At 37.0% G+C, this 14758-nt stretch overlaps 1 long non-coding RNA gene across 3 annotated transcripts in view; it reads right to left on the bottom strand.

Moving 5' to 3' along the window:
- The window catches only part of LOC109370309 (uncharacterized), a 201970-nt gene extending 188030 nt beyond the window's left edge, over positions 1–13940 (bottom strand). For all 3 annotated transcript variants that reach the window (XR_014887063.1, XR_004161573.2, XR_014887062.1), the window contains exons 1-2: positions 13817–13940; positions 9710–9765 (exon numbers count right to left, since the gene is read on the bottom strand). This is a non-coding gene — a long non-coding RNA (uncharacterized LOC109370309). The remainder of the gene's footprint in view (positions 1–9709; positions 9766–13816) is intronic.
- Between the last annotated feature and the right edge of the window lie 818 nt (positions 13941–14758).

The following is a 14758-nucleotide window of genomic DNA, read 5'->3' as shown; positions in this document are numbered from 1 at the left end:
GCTAGGTGCCCCATTACCTCAAAGCACTACTGGAATTTAGTATGTTAATCCCTCAAAACTACTTTGAAAAATCCTAATCTAAAAGAATGAGTGTTGCTTATTCATTAAAGGATTAATTCATTATGACCATATTGACTGTGCATTAACTTAATCCATATACATACATTTGATAGGAATTTGTTAAATACCTAGTTACCTGCTAAGTATGAATGACTCCGTATGTAATGAGAAATTTGTTACAGGCAAAGCTGCTTGGGCAATACAACTATACTTCACCATGGAGAGCATTCCAGACAAAAGGCTGATGACATGAAATATTTTATCACAGAAGTTCAATAAAGCAATGAGTTGTAATAAGCTTAAGAAGTTGCTCAAAGAGAGTTTAACCAGGAAAGCAAGGTGGAATTGCACAGCTGAGGATTAACCACTCACTTGAAGTATTACAAAAATTGCAGTTTAACATTAAACTTGCTGCATGATTTGAGGCCTTTTCTACTTCAGATTTTAATAAAAGAGAGCATAAATTCCATCTGGAGCTCCGGTCCTACACCGCCTCTTTGGATCAAGTTATATATATTCACTTAATGAGCATAAGGCATTGGGCCTTTCAAGCTGCTTCAAGCTATTTCTTTTATTCAGTACATCCTTTTTAGCAGATATGGTCCTTCCTGCAATATTTTTTCTATAAAGTCATGAACTTGCGCACTGTATTGTTTTTAGAAGCAACGTAAATTAAGCATAAAGCTAACATAATTGGAATTTCAATTTTTATTTAGCTGCTTTTCCCTCCACCTGAGTCTGAAACCCAATGTGCATATTTGCATGGGCAGTACCATAGTGGAAAAGGTGAAATAGTTTTAATAAGTTATTCTGAACTATATTAGATAGAGGTCAATTCCCAATCCTTTCAAACTCCATTACAGAATTCTCTTTAAATTTTCTGGGAATAAAATTTGGCCCCAATCACTTATAAAATCGGATTAAACTTCTGGCTTTCTTCCCAGAGCAGGGAATGTCACTACACCTATGAAAATCTTCAGAGTCATATCACACAGATTCCCAAAGAAGGAAAAACCTGCTATGTATTTTCATGAACAGGATTTTCAGTTCTTTAGATTGCCACCTTCAGCATGAACTGGCTTATTCTGTTATTGATAAATTATGAAAATGCCTGAAGTCAGAAGCAATTTCTTGAACTTGCCTTCAATCTGTGGGCTTTCTACATTTAAACATTTTTCAGTATGCATTTAAAATTGAAGAGTGAGTATGAGCAGCTATCATTTCTGTAATACCATAATAAAGGTCAAACATTTGTTAGATTGAAAGTGACATTAATACCTTCTGAATTCTTATTAGTGAAGGTCCATCTCTGTATCATTTTCTTGGAGAGTAATGGATCAGCTGCCAAATCTATCACCGTCTGTCTCTATTTTCCTACTTTCAAACCAGGAGGAAATCAAAGAAATAAACTTCACAAAAGTACCAATTTGACAATTTTAATTAAAGCCCCAAGTCCTAGCATATGGCAACCCATGGAAAACCTAGAGTTCTTCACAGTACACTGATCTAAAGAAATTGAATTTGAAAACAGGAGTGCAGTATTTTTATTTTTACGTAACTGAACTGCCCACTCAGGAAATCTCAATGACTAAACCCCCAAATTATGAGACTGGGTATCAGATGGGGCTGACTTCTTAAGAAAACTAAGAAGTCACTTCTGTGCTGTATTTGCTATCCTGGCTTGAATTCAAGCAGGTCACAAACAAGTTACACTTTCAGCTCCTGTGAAAGTATGAGCACTAGGCAGAAGTCTCTCTTCAATTTACCTTCACATTTACTGATTAGAGGGAGGGAGCTGGATGAGAGGCCAGGTGCCTCTCCCCCATACACTGCACACGGTGGAATACATCCACAGAACTGACATTTACCATCTGTGTGATAAATACTCAGTAAATGCTGAGGCAAGGATCAGGTGTCAGTAAAACTGCTGATGATCTGTCCCCCCTCAGATTTGTAGCTCCTTACAGGTGTCGTGATCTACTACATGTATCGATGGCTGAGCACATCAAAGTGCCATGATATTTGGTTAATAGATTAGTATACGTATTTTAAGTGTTTACAATACAAGAAAAGTATATGATAGAAAATGCAGTAAAAAGAAAAGGCATATTTTACATAATGCAGTCACGCTTCTGGCCTTGAGTGTCAGTGAGAGCCAGCCAAGGTGCTTGTGCTTTATTATTGTGCATATTGGTTTAAGAAGAGCATAAAATTATGTAAGAGGAAAGTATATTATTTTAACTGCAGAAGGCACATCAAGTGGTAAAAAAGGAAAGAAACTGGAAAAAACTCCATCTGTGTTGCTTGTCATTCAGAAGTAACTGTGCTGTTTTTAAAACCAGGCCAACACGCAGAGATGCTTAAAAGAACGTAACTAAAAGAAAATACTATGAAAAGGGAAGAGGAGAGAAAGAGAAAAAAAGAGTGATCAAAATGAATAAGAATAAATGCAGAATTAAAATCTGATGTCAGTGTAGCCAGGATAATCAAGGAATAACTTCCATTTACTTCAAAAGAAACTTGTCCAGTTTTATACTCACACTACTTCAGTGAAAATCTGAGCCACAGAGATGAAATTAAAAGATATAGAAGTTATGAAAACAGTCAAGATCCGCATAAGAATAATTATATTGTTTAAACAGAGCTCTCTCAGACCTATAATTAGAATTTAGTATGGAATATCTCAAAGGTTATGATGTCTTCTAACTTTGAAAGATGTATTAAAATTACAAAATACGGAGTTAAAGCAAAGAAACAAACACAAACAAAATGAAAAATCTGATTCTTTTCTGCCTTTATCATTTTCCCATCGTGTTCCTGTGTGTGCAGAAAGAAGCTGGGATTACATTTGTGGCCAACTTTTCTGAATAGATGTAATTCATAGTTGCATTCTGCTCAAATATCACCATTGCTCTAATGACTGTAGTGGAACAACACTGACACGGAGCCTTCTTCACTGAAATGCAATTGAAGAAAGCTTCATGCTCCAAATTTCCAAATCTACATACCAGTTTTTCTCAGCCTAGACTCCACTATCAATACAGACACATTTAGTAGTTAGAATTTCAAATTCCCTTATAAAAACCTATTTGACAAAGTACGAAATTGGGATTTCCTATGAGTATATAGATTCTGCATCTCAGGATCATCCAGATTCTGAAGTGCTGATAGTGATAAATCTTATGAAGAACTTGCTAAAACTGCAGCAAAGGAAGGGCACTTAGTAAGAGAGGTTTATTTGAGAAGGGAGGAAGAGTTTCCCTGTATTTTAGCTGCCTAATATAAAAAGTTCTCCCCAAAATTGGACAATGCTGATCTAAGATCAGATAAGCCATTTGAAGAGACTTATGATCGTGATTCAGAGAATGTACAGTTGAATACATGATGATATAAGTTGTAAGAATGAATTACATCTTTAATGAAGAGAATGAACACTAATATTCTGTGTACTAAGTATGAACATGTATGATATTTTTTTGCCTGAATTGTTTCTAGTAATAATCTAGAACACATTTGGTATAGTTTCAGCTTCCACAGATCTTTTACATCAGGTTCTGTGGATATAAGAAGTACAATGGACACAATGGAAGTAAAATGGAAACAAGAAAAATAAGATTAAAGATAATTGGCAATCCTGGCAGTACATATATAATTACAGAAGGATTTCTTCCTCTGAAGCACCCTCCTTGCTTTTATTCGCACGTAACCCAAGGATAGAAGGAATAATTATTCTTCTAGATGCTTGATGTACTAAGTCCTGTATCTTCCATGTTAAGTCCTATGCTGTAAAGTCACAGTAAAACTTCTTTATCTGGTACACATTAATATTGTGGATTTAGGAAGAGATTTTCCTGGTTTTAACTGCCTGTTGAAAGATTGCAGAAGACGGTGCTGTGTATTTAAAAATCCATTATTAGTACTGTATTAGCATTTTGAGTCTCTGAAGAGGTGGATGCTGCAGGTTATCCACAAAGAATCTACTTTCAGTAATGAGGAGAGGAACTCTGACATCTGTCAACTGAGTAAATTCTACTGTTTTGTAAATATTGATCAAACAATCATGGTTAATGATACAACTCTGTAAGTGAATTAGACAAATGCTCCCACATGGCTATCAATTTAATTTCCCAGACTAAATTAGCTTCTTTTGTAAAGCAAAACCCTTTTAAGGAAGATAAATTGTTCAGTGACATCAATGTCCATTTCAATTATGGTTTTATTCTGGCAGAGGCTGCTTTGCATAATATACCTGTTGTTTGCCTGGTTGCACTGTAAGAATATACAGTGGGAACCACGTGACACTATCTGTGAACATTTGTAACCCATATCTCTAAAATATGGTATAGCTGATGAAAACAGTAACCAAGCAAGTAATTATCTTTTTGTACCAGCTCAAACCATTAGCTGAGCTGAAATCCCTGTTGTTAGAAAATACACTGCATTAATTCATCTGAGTAGAACCACGTTTCAAAACTGTACAGCTTCCCTCGAGGGAAACAAAACTGCTTGGATCTTCCCAAAGCAAGAAGAGGAGGCAGGGAAAGGGTCCAACTCTTCCCCTTTAAAGGAGCAGGTAGCAGTTTTTCTGAAATCCATTCTTGCTTCAAATCTGAGATAGTGCTCATTGAAGTTGGGCAAAAGCTCCCTCCATCTTGAGTGGACTTTGGAAAGCCTGATAGAGAATCTATAATGCCTTTTTATTTCTGCATGTTAATTTTTATTAGCAGCAATTTATTAGCTTTGAAAACCAGAAAGGTTCCTTAAAACAAATCTCAACCAAAAGATCAATGATCTGCTTACAGTTTTCTTTTAACATGTTTATGTTAAAATAAACTTTTTTCCTAATATCATTAAATCTCAAATTTGATTTTGTTAAAAAAGGGCTACAAGTCTTTCTCCCAGGGGAGTCTTTTACTTGATATATTCAAGTTGGCATATAGTGAATGGAAGGAAAAAATCCGAGTAGATTTTTATTCAAAATTATAAGTACTCTGCTTTTTTCTTTAAAAAGAAAGACATCTGCTATGTAAATGATCCGGTCTTACAGGGGAAAAAAAATCTTTATCATTGTTCTGCAAAGTCAGTAGCTATATGGATTGCCCAGCAGAAAGAGAGCACAGCATGAATCTCAAAGCCCTGTTGTTACATTATGCAAAAGCAGACAGTAAAAAGGAAGAGGTTAGAAAGGCAATTTGCATATTGCACTTAGAGCTTAATGAAGCTCTTTTTTGAAGTGAGAGGGTTAGCTTTTTTTAGGATATTCAGGTGGCTATCTCAATAGGAATAAAGCAACTAAATGCCTTTATATCTCCCTTATGGTTCTGATTCGGACAATTTCATTTCAAGAACTATGATGCTACTGGAATAATTTAAGTGTTTATTTTTTTCTAATTGCCACGTGCCTTTCTGTACATTTGACCTCATTTTGAAAAAGCACAGTCCAAGGGTGTGTGTAGATAAGCAAGAAGGGAGTTTGCTGCATAAGCACAGGAAGTCCTGCTGCACAAAGTCTTTTAGAAATTCAGCTGAGGGCTGCAACGACAGCCTGGATATCAGATCAGTTGCTTGAAAATATTGCCGTGGTGTCAAAGCTAAGAAAATGCTAATCCCTTACACAGGTCATTACTAGCAGAATATTTTGCACATGGAAGCAACCTGCTTCTAAAAAAAGTCCATGTCTGATGTGACAAGCTTGCATCCTCCATGAATATTTACCAACAAACTAGTTAAAGTCCTGTAAAGACAACCAACCAGCCAACCAAACTAAACTAAAATTGGAAAAAAACAACCTTACCAAGTTCTCATTTCCTTAGAGGTAAATTGTTTGGATCACTGCATGTTACTGGTCCTGTGTTACATGCTCTGGGCTAACATTCCCTGCTGTTTTGTTCTATAGGCACCTTTGTTACTTATATCTATTAGTGCCATCATGCCTGTGCCAGTACGTATTGAATCCCTTCCCCAGAAAATGCTCTAATGGTTTTTGGCACAACAACTCACCTACCACATTTGAGTTGTCTAGAATTATTCTTTCAGTAAGAAATCTCACATTAGCTGTCACCTCTCAGCTGAGGTCATGGCATGTATCAACTGAGTTCTGTTTGCATCTCATTCCTCTGTTGTCCCTGAGCCAAACATGTCTGCCATTCTGTTTATTATAGATATCTCCATCAAATTTGAAGTGTTGTTACAAGAAAAATTTTCAGAAGTTATAAAGTATTATTGTGAATAACTGATGGCAACCTAGGACTGGCCAGAAAATGGAACGTCTCCTCCACATCAAATTCCAACATTTATTTTCATTCTGAATAGGAAAGAAAGTCAAAATAAATAAATTGTACAAATTAATGTCCACTTTTCCACATAATAAACATGATTCTATGAATCACTTAAATGAAAGCATTTCCATCAAAAGATGGATCTTTTTGTAACCAGTTGTTGTTATCAGTGGTGGGAGGGCTGATTTACAACCATATGCGATCAGATCATGGAGAACTGGATGAAACAGTTGCTTCTCCAGAAAGCCTGTCTCAAAATGAATCACTTAAATGTGGGATTATTTACTCTGTGGATTCTACAGGGTTTCTTTTTCATTTTTGCTAGCCTCTACAGCAGAAACTCCTCATCTGCTCTGTATGCATAGATACACAAGCACTAGTCAATCACTATTGCCTTTTGACCAGTTAAACAGACAAGCAACACTGATGTTTTCCTGTAATTTGTAGAAATTAATTTTAAGGTAATATTTTCTTTGTAACTTTTAAAATCTCTAGTATATCAAAGTACTTCAGATGCATGGATTTCTTAATATATCAAAAGTAGAGATTCTGTTCTATAATTTGATCTCACTGTTAGAAGCCAATCTAATATTTAGCCTAGATGAAAGATGCTTTAATAGTTGGTATAGGGGATAAGAGTCATCCTTCTTATTTTGTCTTGAAGGGGATATTGGTGAAAGTTCTCTTTTGTCTGGCCTCTTTCTTTTTTTTTTTTTTTTTTTTTTTTTTTTTTTTTTTTTTTTTTTTGTCCCCTGGGTTCCATTGGTTTTGGTTTCTTTCCCACTGAACAGGGTCAATCTTCCTCATTGGGGGTCTTCTTAAATTTGACCCATTTTTTTCTGAGTACTCCTTCAAGACACTCCAAAAAAAAGTATGAAAGCAGTCCTTTCTTTTTTTCTAAGATTTTCTGAATACTCTGGTAGGAACAATTGAATCAGGTATGTCAGTACAAAAATCCTCAGAAAAAGATCACCAATACTTAGCTTTCAGGGGTAGTTTGAAAGATGAGACACTGGGAGAGGGATAGTTAGCTTTCCACTGTTCTGTTTGGGCTTAACATGGAAATAAAGCAAATAGTAAATATTATTAAAAAAAAAAAGTGGAAATAAAACAAATAGTAAATATTATAAAAAAATAAAAGTGAAAATACAACAAATAGTAAATATTATAAAAAAAAATAATATCTTTATGCATTTTACCAAATGTAGGTATAAGAAACAAATCTGAACTCTGCTTTGATGTAAAGTTGTCATATTGTTATAATTTGTCAGGCTGCAAGGAATAAAAGAGAAACAGAAGCCTGGCATTCACCACACCACAATTTGGATCAAAACCAAAACCAGACACTGTTTTCAGTGCTGAAAAGAAGTGAATGCTGCAGTTTCTACACCTAATTTCTTTCTAATATTATCAATGAGTAGTAGGCTGAAGAGCAAATTTTTTTAAAAAGGAAATTTTCTTTGATGAATTCAATTGTCAAAACTAAATTAGGATGACTGAAGAAACCAAAAAGACAAGACAGCATCACTACTTTGTTAACAAGAACAATACCTCGTAGTTTCCTTTCCTGGCCCTTGCTGTACTTATCGTGGATTAGCTGCCCATTAGACAAGCTCAATATCTGAGTTTAAACTTTCTTCACATCTATAAATTCATCATTAAAACAAATAATACATATGGACATATATTACACACACCACATGGAGATCATATAGAATATATTTTGTAGGATAAGTGAGCGCAGATATAGCCAGTTCTAAGTGTTTTTGGTTAAATGAAGTAGGTAAACATCACCTTCTAAATTCCACTGTGATATTTGCAGGAGAACATATCTGTGTTTTCAAAAATGAAACTTTATTTCCAGAGGAGGTTAGACAGATGAAGATATAAACAAGGAAGCTGAATCACTGAGAGGTGGAAAAGACAAATCAGTAGCAGAAAAAAAAGTCTATTTGTGGGACAAGAAAATGATAGCTCAAGATATGAAAAATGATGTCATAAATTCTCTATCATGAGTCTGCATAAGGGCTACTTGAGGTGGAGAATTTAAAACAGGGCAAAGAAATAAAGTCAAAATGTCTCCTAACCAGTTGTTCTGGAAAAAATGTTCATAGCTGTGAAATATCTGTTATCATGTGTAACAAATAGCATAAGAACTGAGCTTTGAACAAACCTTGGATTCAGCAGTGGGGAGTAGCCAAACTTACCAGGGTGAATGTCTAGCTCTGAAGCTAATCAAGGTAAGCAACAATTACAACATCACAGCTGGACTTTTTTTGATGGTAAAACATATTCCATTCACTTAGTGAAACAATTACAGTGGCAGCTGCTGCTTTTACCTCCAAGAAATATTAGAAATGCCACCACAATCATTAAGAAAAGTTCAGGAACAAATGACATATCACTTTATAGGACCATCTGTTTGGAGGAGGAGGTGAGGAGAGTGACAGAAGGGCAAACTCAAGAGAGCTACATCTCATATATAAAATAAAATTTTGCTTGCAAAAGCAATTTATACAGAAACTCAGCAAGCTGTTGTAGTAATTAATACCACAGTATCAAAAACCACAAGTTGACACTACGTGATTTGGAAGTTCATAGTCTTCAGAACTTTGTGTTGTACAGCCAAATTTTAATGTTCAGAACATGCTTTCTCTAGCTCAGTCCACTTTGCCAGGTGTTTGGAAAAATCAGTTCCCCTCCATCCCTCTCCAAACAAAACCAGTGACATTTACCATCATCCTTAGTGGCAGATTTCCCAAAAGAACAACGATGAGATTCTCAGTTTGTATTCACACTCCATTAAAAATAATTGAGCACTGGATATACAAATCCTTTCTAAAGATGTTTGCATCTGTAGAGGTGTTCCCCACTCTACAGCCATGGCAATTACAAAGCAGCTCCCATTCTTATCTCCTGGTAGTGTGGCATGACCTGTGCATTTGGGTAGGCGACTTCCATGGGTCTGAACATTGTGGATCTGAACTCTCAATAAAATGGCCACTTGATCCTGATTTTCATGATTTTTATGACCCGCAAAAACCATCAATGAAAGAAAGCATAACGTTTAATTAAGAAGGCTCTTGGTCGCAGTGGTGGGGTGCTCACACTTCTCAAACCAGGGAGCGCTGCTCACAGAGCTGTGAAACATATTCTCTGGATTTTTCATGTATAGCCAGACAGGTACAACTTTCCATACTATCAATTTGCAGGTTAAACAGAAGCGCACCTCTGTATACTACTCCTGATATATCCTTAACTTCTAAAAATACAGAGATACATCTCTGAAGACAACCCAATCAGCTTATAAAACATGGATATGCTAACATTGTGGCTAAGCAAAATTCATCAGCAAAGCCAACTTTTCCTACCTGTACTACAAGTTCAATCTTCTGGAGATTTTCCAAATGGAATAAGTGGTAGTAGTCTGCAAAATAAAAAAGAAATACTATTTTTAATGTTTTTAAGCAATTAATTTTACTAACCACGCTTTCTGCACTATGGTGCATTGCCAATATTCAGGGCTACTGCTACTGTAGCTGGCTCAAGTATTCGAAAAAGGGTCAAGGAACTCAGACTTCTCAAAACTCATATCCACAATATAGAGACTTTTTGCTTCATTTCAAAAAGGAAAAGAAAAAAAAAAAGCAAACCGTCAAAAGCTTTTTAATCTCACCAGTGCAGGCTGCAGAGTGAGGCCAGGGTGACTCCTCACCAGAGGCAGAATTTGGATGTCTGTGTTTAGGAGAACATCAACATTTTGTTCACGTTTGATAGAATGATTTCCAGTAAAAAAAACCTGATCTTTGTTCCGTTCATTTTGTTCTGCATTTTTAAACTGAAATATCTTCAGAGAACAGGAAAAACACACAAATTCAGCTTAGTTGAGGGAGCACTTTCCATTCTTCTTTTGCAGTCTTTGGGAATGTGTGGGCTTTTCTCTTATTCCCAAGTGATGGGAACAAAGAACTCCTCCACTTTCCAGGCTTTACACTACCCCCAGTGAGTGGTGAGCAGTGATCCTTCTGCAGCCACATTGCCTTGGGGGGAGCTCTCAATGGCTGTGCTGGAAAGGGCTGCCACCAGGAAGAACTTGTACTGTTTAGGGAGCAATCATGCTGGTCTCATCTGTATACATTGTAACAGACTGTGATTTATAGTGAAAACAGGGTCCTCTGTGTAATGGCAGTCAAACATTTCATTTTAATTTTAAGAAGACAGTCCTGATTTTCTTTTGAAAGTTACTGGTTTAAAAATAATGTTCTGCATTGCTCTCTGAAAACAATGACAGATTCATTATCTCAGGAGGATCTTTAATGTGCTCAGACTATTTTTTGAGCCTTAAATAGTATATAGACTATGGAGTCTCCTTTTCATCTAGTTCTGAAAACTAGAGAAATGAGCCAGCCTATTTCTCTTGGGGCTAAAATAATGTGTGCATGTAACCTCACATAAATAAGGAAGAGAATCAAATGTAAGCAAGAGCATAGCTCCTAAAAATCCTGAGCACATCATTTACAGCAATTCTCTGAGGTTTTGAGAATTGAAAACATGGAGCTGACAAAGAGTGTTGCTCTTACAAAACAAGAGCATTTATCAGCTGCTGTATTTTTTCTTTTCCATAGTTGTTACGAGAAAATTCATTTTGTATTGTTTCTTCCATTCATTTTGCACCTGGGTGGTATATTTCAAACCTCTACTCTTTTCTATCTCTGCTCTCCCCCCAGAAGCTGGTGATGGACTTTCTGGGTACAAAGCGGAGAGCAGACCTCCCACCTCCTCTCAGCAATGCATGGGATACATTTTCTCTGGCAGTGCTGGAAGTTTTCTCCACCTGGGAAGAGTGGTGGGGCCATCAGTCTCTTTCGCTGCCAGCTAATCCTCACAGCAGCATTAGTGGCAACATCAAATTTCTGCCCTCAGTGAGATGTCACAGTGATGAAAGATGGAAAAAACAGTATTCTGGAACTGCAGAAAGGACCGTAGGGGAGAGGATCTTAAAACAAAAGCCAGTCCTGGAAACTCCTGCAATTACTGTCAGCTCACTTGCAATGTGAGCCACAACAAGGGCCCAGAAGTACATGAATACATGGAGGGTGTACCTCCAAAGTAAATTCAGCATATGATTTATTCATAGCATTTTATGAAAATGAAAAAGAAGAAAAATAATTAGGAATTATAGAAACAGGAAATCTGGACAAAATTTGTACTGTGGCTAGTTTTACAATAAACTCTCTGGCTTGGTACTGACTTGGAGATCACATAATCTCTCTGTGCCTCAGTTTCTCATCTGGTAAATAGGAGTGGCACAGCTGTATGTATGTGCTTTGCACATCTGGCAAGCGTGGGACCTAAGCTATTCTGACTGCAAGCTATTCCTTTCTTAGGGTCACCCCTGGAGAACCACTTGACAAGTTCATGTGCTTGGACATTTCACATCTGAAACAGTGCACATAGGTATTTCCAACTCCTTGAAGTCGGTGCTTTCCAGTCCCAAAGGAGGGAGGAGGTATGGCCCAGCTCCATGGTGGTGGTGCCCCCTGCACAGACACAAATCAGTACTCACAGATCCAGTATTCAGGGTACATGCCGTAGTGATCAGTTACTGTGTTTTGGAAAGCAATCAGAGAAAATGAGCTTTTTGAGATCCAAACATCAGGATCAATTCATTGCTGACCTCTGAGAATTTGGAAACACTCCAGCCTAATTTTACAGGCTACTTCCAATCCTGAGTAATTTGAATACTTAATGCCATGTGTCTGTACAATGCCTAGCACAATTGGACACTGCCATCAAATAAAAGTAATGGAAATAAAAATATTTTCTAGAAATATATTTCCCCGTTTCAGAAAGTATATCAGTCACCACTCAGGTAAGTTCAGAGAATGGAAACCGAGAGAAAGGAGATGCCAGACAAAGCATTTTCCACCTGAGAAAGTGAAGTACCTGTGTTGGGGTATTCACTTAGAGGATGTTAGGAAAGGACAACTTGGGCTCACATTTGGGTACCTTAAGTAGCGTCATTAAAAAAAAATAAGTCAGTGTTAATTGCCCATGTTTTGAAAAATACTCCAAATCACTCTATAAAAATAGAGATATGCCTCAGGAAGAAGCTCCTGTTATGAATATTAATAGGCTAAGATAACTGAGTTGTGTTTCCTCTCACTTTGTGTTTTGTAGTGAAATTTCTGCTGCTGGTACAAGTAGGCCATATAAACTCATCCTGTCTTATACTTCTCATGAGTTCCAGAAAGCAGCAACTGGCACTACTGCAGTGTGATACACTCAGGCACTGTATAGCTACTGTCCCCTGACACATAACACACACACAAAGGTAAAAAAGATAAAAAGTAAAAGAAAGGGGCAAAAATAGGATGAACTGATAATGAGAGTCAGACAGGTGACAAACCATCATCGCCAGCATTCCTGAAGGCAAAAGGCATGAGACAGCTTTTGATACATAGTCTGGTAATAGAAGAAAGAAAACCCAGATGAGAAAAGGTGCTAGCCAACAGTTCCAGCCTGCAGCTTTGCAAGAGAGGTTGCTAGGCAGCTGCATCTGGGGCAGCACCAGCAGCACACCAAGCAGCCGCTCCAGAAAGGATATTGTCAGCAGTGTTAATAATGTTAGTAGGCTCTGGGCTTGCATAGAGGGGGACCTTCTGCAGTAACAACTGGGATTCTCGTGATGAGTGCAAGGAAGGATGGCAGCCACCTCATAAATGAACCTAAAACCTAAACAAACTTTAGAATATCTGTGTGTCCTAGGTTGTTATAGGCATATGAACATACACAAATGCAGGAGCTATGACATGTGATAGATACTTGGTTCTCATGAGAAGCATGGTGTACACATACAAACACAGACACCATTGGCTGAAATGTATGAAGGCATTTATCCTGAACCTGGAACAGAAACCTCGGGCATTTTATTACCAGCACATCCCTGCAATGCAATGAATGTGGCAGCTCTGATGAGCTGTCTGTCTGCCCCATTCAGTGTCCTTGTCCTGGCAGGCAGCCTGACTGTAGCTTGCAGTTCTGCCAGCTCAACCTGCTGAATGGAGCTGAGTCCCACTGTGTGTGCTCTGCTCTCCTTATGTGGCAGTGTGTAGTGATTATAGGTAAAACATAGGTATCTCCAAAGGTAGCTGAAAATCAGGTAGGAACTGCTAATCAAAAATGATGGAGATGTTTACCAGCATATGGGACAAATCTGTGTTGTATAAATAGCTAGTATCTCTTAATGGCATCTTTAGGAAGAATTCACAAATTTATTTTTTCTTATCCACATAAATAAAGTGAATCTATTTTGACTTTAATAGCCAAAGTCTGAAACTCAGTCTCTTACTGAATGCTGCCTTGCTTGAGAAGATATCAAGGGATTCAATAGCCATGTTTAAAAGTCAAACAGTCTCTAAATTATTTAGTCATATAAATTTCATATAAAGCTGAGTTGCTAATCTAAACATACTTACAACTCTGGGATTCCTGTGAAATGAAATCTAGGACAAGAGAGACCGTGATGCAAGCCACTTCTTTCTCGCTTATTTGTGAGGAAAGCAGGTATTGTCTTCAATTGTATGAGCTGATGAGCTGTAAAGCAATGAGGATAATAAATATCATTCTTACTGACTGATGTTTACTGAAATTCAACAAAGATAGCAAATAATTATTAAAGGCAGTCCAATCACAAATGCAAGCCAATACATAGAAACAGCTGCTCTTACTGCCTACAGAATTTTGGAGGGTACACCAGAGAGAATAATTAACCCCATAGAAAAGAAATAACTACTGTAGAAGTTATTTTCATAAATGACATATATCTGATTTTTTTTCAGAATAAAGTCTAGACATGTATTATGTCCTCCTTGTCTCTTTTCCTTCAACAGAAAGTACATTTTTTTTCTATGAGTTTCTGAAATCCACTGTGTGTAAAAGAGATCATCTCTGTATCATCACTGACAGTGCCATTTTGAAGCACTAAACAAAAGTTCCACTTGATCCAATCTATGCTTTTAAGATCCTTAAGTAGGAATTAATCCAAGGGTGAAGGCATAAGTATTAAATCGGAACACAAATAGCAGTCACAAAGACTCTCACCCAACACACAATATGTATCAAACTATAAAATGATAACACGTGGCAATTTTGTGCTAATGTTTATTTAGACAAAGAGAAAAATCAGTCAAACTTCTCCAAGAAATTCTTGCCATAAAATATTGTGCCATGGTGGTGTAAGATTTGTATAAACTAAATTCTAAGCAAGTAGACAAAAAATGGCAAGAAGGCAACGCCAACAAGGTAAGTGGCTACAAGCCAACAGTGTCTGACATGAACCATATCTTTTGGACTTTTGCCTAGAACTAAATTGTGCAAAACACTTGTTTAATTTTAGAAAAGCTGTTCAATGTCATTAA

This window comes from Meleagris gallopavo, chromosome 17 (assembly GCF_905368555.1).
Source record: "Meleagris gallopavo chromosome 17, MGAL_WU_HG_1.1, whole genome shotgun sequence".
Taxonomy (NCBI): domain Eukaryota; kingdom Metazoa; phylum Chordata; class Aves; order Galliformes; family Phasianidae; genus Meleagris; species Meleagris gallopavo.
The sequence above is the reverse complement of the archived record's forward strand: the minus strand, read 5'-3'. Positions and strand labels throughout refer to the sequence as shown.